We start from the raw sequence: 7,054 nt of genomic DNA, 5'->3' as shown, positions 1-7,054 counted from the left end.
TCCTTCCTCGCTATAGTCTCCGTGGAGAGTCTGACAGCTCCTCTTTCCCCGCTTTGATTTCCTTAGCAGTGGCAGACAGCAGTCCTATGAAGTGGGAAATGGATGCATGGCAGAAACTGATCCGTGTTTACTCATGGGTCCCACTTAACTCAGTGGTACTTAATGCTAAACCCAATGATTAGGAAGCATACGTTTAGCTCTCCTATAGCAGAGGTCCCCAGTGGGGTGCCCGTGGGCATCATGGCACCCACCAACACCTTTTCTGGTGTCCACCAAGTGCTTGGGTGGAGCTAGGTGGGACTTTTGCCCAGCAGGGCTTCTGATTGGCTATACAGATTAAAAGGTATGGTGTTAAACAGAGCTTCCACCTGAAATGTGGTCCTGTTAGAGCTATATATAACCTTGCTTCCTGACATTTTGAGAGACATTTTGAGAGACATTTTGAGAGACATTTTGAGAGTAGTGGTTAGGAGTGTGGACTCTAATCTGGGAGAACCGGGTTTGATTCCCCACTCCTCCACATGCAGCTACTGGTGTGACCTTGGGTCAGTCATGAGTTCTTTCAGAGCTGTTAAGAGAACAGTTCTCAAAGAGCTCTCTCAGCCCCACCTACTTCACAGGGTGGGAGGGGAGAGGAGGGGAAAGGAGATTGTAAGCTGCTCGGAGACTCTGAGTGAAGGGTGGGGTATAAATCCAATCTGTTCTCTTCTTCTTCATTTTGTGGTTGATGTTGCCTCCAGCGTCAGGCACTTTGTGATTGGCTCCACCTCCTTTGGCAGCCATTTTGTGATTGTGCCCACCAGGGGTCATTTCATAGAAAAAGAGGTGCAGGGGCTCATTAGCATAACTCATTAGCATAACTTATTTGCATATGCCACACCCCCTGACATCACCGGAAGTGTGTCAGAAGGCAACACCCACCGCTAGGGCTCCACTGAACTGTTTTGGATTGCTAGCTATTGGGGGGGGGGGAGTGCAGATCTGTCCTTGCAGAGGAGGGAGAGCTTGTACCTGAATAAAACTTGGTCTTGAAGGTGCCACTGGACTGTTTTGGACCGGGGGGCCGGGGGGGGGGAGTACTGCAACTTACCTGGCTGCTTCTTGCTCCGAGTGAGGGCTGCTGGGAGCAGGGGGTGGGGCTTGTTGCATGTGCCCACCCCCTGGGCTCTTTACTGCCGGAGCTCCGCTCCTGTGCGCTCCTGCAGGAAATGACCCCTGGTGCCCACCACCCTGAATCAAAATCCAAAGGTAATTGCAAGGTCAAAAAGGTTGGGGACCCCTGTTCTACAGAAATCAAGAGGGTTTCAAACCTCTCTTAGTTAGCTACTTTACTCAGATGCAACATTCACACCCCCATCCTTTCCCAGATCTCAACAACCGAGGCCATTGTCATTAATAACTTTTTATATAAAGTAAGAGGTCAGAATCTGGATGAGGCTTTTTGAGATTTCATCAGGGTGGGGTTTGGGGGTGTGTGTTTTTTTGGCATAGAAACTGATCTTTTGATGCCTCCTACATTAACAAGTTGCTTCTTCCCTAAATGTCTCCAGATGGTGCTCAGGCTTTTAGGGATTGTGTTGTGAATTATTTTTAGAAGGTTCCCACATGTCTGCCCAAAATTGGCATGTTGCTGCATTGTTCCATTAAAAATTTATACTATTTTGGTTTAGTTTTAATCCTCTTTCAGATGTATATTAGTAAACAGCAAAAAAGAGACTTATTATAAACAAATGAAAATGATATCTGCTCTAAACTGATCCATCTCATCTTAATGGGTATGCACTGGGTTGTGGGTGTCAGTTGATACTGGTGTCAAATCTCCTTTGTTGTACCGTACTTTCATCTCTTACACACCACTTTCTCCTTTCTGAACACCTCCTCCTTAAGCACAAGGAGGAAATATAAAGATTAGGACAGGATTTGCTTTGAGTCCGGGCCTGGTGAGGAGCCGTTTCTACACCACTGGGACTCTCTTGTTGCTGCAAGTGCAGAGACATTCCCCCATGCTTTGCCCATATCAGCCCCACAGCTGCTATTTCCCCCCTACCTAGAAACTTTTTGGGGAGGGGATTTTTAAAAATTGGCAAGGGAACAGTTCTCAAAGGAGGGGATTTTTAAAAATTGGCAAGGGACTGATTGGTTGAGTATAGCAATAGATTTATGATGTGAAAGAACATTATAATAGTTCCCCGCTCTCATTATTCCACCATTAAAGTAGGTATCTAGCCCTTCTCACTGCTGAGTTGTAAAGGAGAAAAAGGCAAATTGTTCCCTTTCCCTTTAAGTAAGTCTCTAGCCCCTTTTCATTGCTGGGTTACAAGGGGAAATGAGCAACATGACCCTTTCCCCTTATAGCTGAGCAATAAAAAGAGATAAAATTACAGATGATCTCCAGGCTACAGAGATCAGTTCCTCTGGAGAAAATAGCTGTTTTGGAAGGTAGACTCTATGGCAGACTGAGTGCCCAAACTGCGACCCAAAACCCACTTATTTATCGCAAAGTGTCAACGTGGCAATTTAACCTGAATACTGAGGTTTTACTTTAGAAAAAACAACTCATACATTAACTTAAGATGATCCAAACAAAGTAAGGAAAGCAATCCCAAATGCTTTCATTTACTTAAAGTTATTTGACAGAGAATTCGACACTTTAATGATGGTCTGGGCCTGGCTGGGGCGATGGCACGCATGCCCACAGAGAGGGCTCTGAGTGCCACCTCTGGCACCCGTGCCACAGGTTCGCCACCACTGCTCTATGGCATTATACCCTGCTTACTCAGCAATAAGTCCTAGCCAGTTCAAAGCAGTTTACTCCCAAAACATCGTGAACACCACTACAATCACAATCCTTTTCAGCTTGTTAAGTTTGGAAGGCTCCAACTGAGTGCACCAGGAGCACATACACTACACAAGTTCCCCCCAAGTATGTATGGTCACCCTGTGACCTGAGCAGGATATCATGTGTATTGCACAAGGCTCTATTTAGACAAAATGTTTACTGCATATACTGGGAGGATCATGGGTAGCATATCTTCCCTGGCACATAAAGTTGGATAAGCCCAAATGTAACAATTTACAAATGTAAAAAGGAGCTGCGGTGGCTCAAGTGGTTAAGACGCTGAACTGCAGGCTGTGGAAGGTCAGTAGTTCAGCGGTTCAAGACCCGGGTGCCGCAAGACAGGGTGAGCTCCTGTCTCTAGTTCCAGCTCCTGCCAACCTAGCAGTTCGAAAGCAAGAAACTGCAAGTAGATAAATAGGTACCACTTTGGTGGGAAGGAAACAGCGTTCCGTGCACCTTGGTGTTTAGTCACGCCGGCCACATAACCACGGAAACATCTTCGGACAGCGCTGGCTCTTCGGCTTTGAAACGGAGATGAGCACCGCAACCCTAGAGTCGGATTCGACTGGCTTTGGAGCAAGGGAACCTTTACCTTTACTTTAACAATTAAAAAGGGCTTGCAAAAAAGTTCAGCCGTAACAACCCATTTGAGGGATTTCAACACATTGTTCAGGATGAGAGCCATCAGCCATAAGTGGAGTTGCCAGCTCTGGGGTTGGGAAATGCCTGGAGATTTTGGGGGTGGAGCCTGAGGAGGGCAGGGCATGCAGAAGGGAGGGACTTCAATGGGGTGGGATGCCATAGACGCCACCTTCCAAAGCAGCCAGTTTCTCCAGGTGAACTAATCTCCATCGCCTGGAGACCGGTTCTAATCCCAGGGGATCTCCAGCCACCACCTGGAGGTTGGCAACCCTAGGAGTAAGTGTCTCGCAGATGGACTTTCTTTGCAGGCTGTATTGAAAAATGGGAGGGGGAAGACACCCCCCCCAACACACCACTGCCATAACTGCAAGAAAGGCCAGAGGCACTGTAATGAGATAGACTCCTGGATTCCATCTCTTCTCCAGCATGCAGCTGTCAATTAAATGAGACAAATCCCTCTAATACACACAGACTTTGAAGCAGCCCATTCAAAAGTGGTTTACACTACTAAGGAATGTAGAGCTCTTCCTTTGATTACAGCCAATGAAACTGTAGCTCACGGTGCCCTTGATGGTTTGGAGGGAGGTAATCGAATGACTAAGCTTAGCAACCTCATTCACACACATGCATACGCATCCCAAAACAACATTTTAGTTGTGCCTGTTTGAGAATCTGGCTGCAAGGGTTCACCTTCAATGCAGCAGCAGCAGCACATAAGCTGGCTGTTCAGAAAGCATAGCACGAGGGAGGGAGGAGGGGAAGGACAGGAAGTCCTTTGGAGTGGGGCGAATCAATCACAGTTCCTGCTGTTTTGTTCAGAGGACACCTCATTATCAGGCTTAGGCAAACAGCCCAGGTGGGTTCCGTGTCCTGGAAGAAAGGGTCTTGTGGGACAGTGAGGTGGAAGGCTTGGCCCAGGATCCTGCACCCTGCTCAGTGTGTCTCAGTGGTGAGCTGCATCAGAATAAGTAACAACTTTTTAATATATATATAAGCAGGGCTCTAGTCGGAGCGGTTAGTGTGTTGGCCGAGGACTTGGGAAACCCCTTCTCTGCCACAAAATTCATTTATTTATTATTCAAATTTATATTCCACCCTCCCCATAAGCGGGATCAGGGCAGATCACAGCACATTATCAGAACATATCAAAATTTCAAGCATATAAAGTATAGATACTTTTTTAAAAAAAATTACTGGGTGACATTGAGCTAGTCACTCTCTTTTATCCTGACCTCCCTCGCAGGACTGCTGTGGGGATAAAGATGGCTGGGGGCCTAGATAGAGGACTCTGTTTTCCCTTAACAGCTGAGTCGGGTGGGTCTGTGGAAGTTTTGAGCAGGTGCCCGGAGAAGGTAATGGGGTGGAACCCCTTCCAAACAAGACTGATCAATGCTGATCAATGGAGAAGCTGCTCAGGGACTGTGGAGCCAGCCTGTCCTGGAGAAGGGTGCCCTCCTCTGAAGGGGGAGCTTTGTAGCCTGAGGGTGCTGCTGGATCTTGGCCTCCAACTAGAGGCTCAGGTCTCCTCTGTGGCAGGTAGCCCCTTTTATCAATTGTAATTGTCCTTGTGCTGGAAGATCTGCACTGGTTGCCTATCTGTTTCCAGCCACAATTCCAAGTACTGGTTCCTGTTTTTAAAGCCCTAAAAAGTCATGGGGCCAGGCCAGAGTACTTGAAGGACCACCTCTTCCCATTCTACCCAGCCCACAAACTAGGCTGTTTCTCCCAAGTCCGGTTCTCTGTCTCTCTGCCTTCAGGGGTGAGGCAGGTGACAACCAGAGACAGGCTTTTTCAATTTCAATTTCAATTTATTATGGGTCTATATGAACTGAAGTCTTGACCAACAGAGAATGCAAAAGGGGGACAGGCTTTTTCACTCTTGCCACCTTGCCAGTGGTCAAAAGCCTTCCCCTTGAGACTTACCTGGCACTTACCCTGCTCCCTTTCAGGCACAGGGCCAAAACGTAACTTCTAAGCCAGGATTGAAATTAAGGGGTTGATTTTTAATTCCATTATCTGCTTTTTAATTTTGAATATGTTTAAAATTCATTTTAGTTATTCAGTTAGGGCTGCCAAGTGGGGGCGGGGGACGGGGGGCGGATAAACCCCCGCTTCGGAGGCCCGATTCTTGCCGCTGCGGAATCGGGCCCCGGGGGGATCTCCGCCCCCCGAAGCGCAGCGTGGCTGCGTCACTGGAGGTGATTCAACCATATCAATCACGTTGGGGGCGTGGCCCCGATCGTCGGAGGGAAAACTTTATGGTTTTCCCTCCAACGATCGGGGCCACACCCCCAATGTGCTCTACGTCGTGCGTCACTTCCTGTGACATTCTGGCAGCGCACGCCTCCGTCGTGCATCACTTCCGCGTGCGCGCCGACGGACAACTCCCAGAGCCCGGCGAGGCTCCCCCGCCAGTAAGACATTTTGACTTGGCAACCCTGTATTCAGTGTTTTATGGTTTTACCCTGGGGGGGGGGAGTGAATAGATGAAAACACCCTGTTGAAATCAGTAACCAGAACCTTCCCTTAACATGGTGCCTGTTGGCAAGCATGACACCCACCACCTTGGGGGAAGCCTCTCTTGGTACACACCCACCACCTTTGGGGAAGCCTCTCTTGGTACACCCCAAGAAGAGCATTACAGCTTGGGAGGTAAGAACCTCCTGGTGGTTCCGAGCCTGAGAGAGATCCAGCTGTCCTCAACCAGGGCCTGGGCTTTTTCGGCCCTGGCCTCCCCCTGGTGGAACTCTCTGTCTGAAAACAAAACATGCCCTGCCAGATTTGTTACCTTTCCGCAGGGCATGTAAGGCAGAGATGTTCTGCCAGGCATTTGGTTGAGGACAACAATGGCACAGCACGTAGTTGGTCACTCGCGTACCCTCCAGTCTCCGCAGCCCTCCTCTGGGAGGCCTGTGAATTTTGGGATTTTTTCTACCATCTTGAATCAACCAAATTGTGCTGATGTATTATTGGAGCTGTATGTTTTATTTTCCTGCCAACCTAGCAGTTCGAAAACAAGAAATTGCAAGTAGATAAATAGGTACCGCTTCGGTGGGAAGGTAACAGCGTTCCGTGCGCCTTGGTGTTTAGTCATGCCAACCACATGACCACGGAAACGTCTTCGGACAGCGCTGGCTCTTCGGCTTTGAAACGGAGATGAGCACTGCAACCCTAGAGTCGGATTCGACTGGCTTTCGAGCAAGGGAACCTTTACCTTTACCTTTATGTTTTATTTACAGTATGTTCTCTCCTGCTGTAAGCTGTCCTGAGCCTTCTTGCAAGGAAGGGCAGCCTAAAAACCTAAATAAATAAATAAATAAATTTCCTGGCACCTGCCAAGTGTTTTAAGAAACTGGGTAGGGCTTTTGTCCAGCAAGTATTTTGATCAGCTGTGGGGATTTTTAAAAATGTTGCTTCAGCAACAGCTGCCACCACAGCACAACAATCATCACTGCCTTACTGCGCGTGTTCGTTTTAGAAGGCATCCTGTTAAACAGAGATTCAACCTGAAATGTTGAAGAGTTACTGGGAGTGTTAGGCAAAACCTCGCTCCTGGACATTTTGTGGTTGGCT

The sequence above is a fragment of the Gekko japonicus genome, unplaced genomic scaffold (assembly GCF_001447785.1).
Source record: "Gekko japonicus isolate JY-2015 unplaced genomic scaffold, Gekko_japonicus_V1.1 scaffold793, whole genome shotgun sequence".
Taxonomy (NCBI): domain Eukaryota; kingdom Metazoa; phylum Chordata; class Lepidosauria; order Squamata; family Gekkonidae; genus Gekko; species Gekko japonicus.
The sequence above is the reverse complement of the archived record's forward strand: the minus strand, read 5'-3'. Positions refer to the sequence as shown.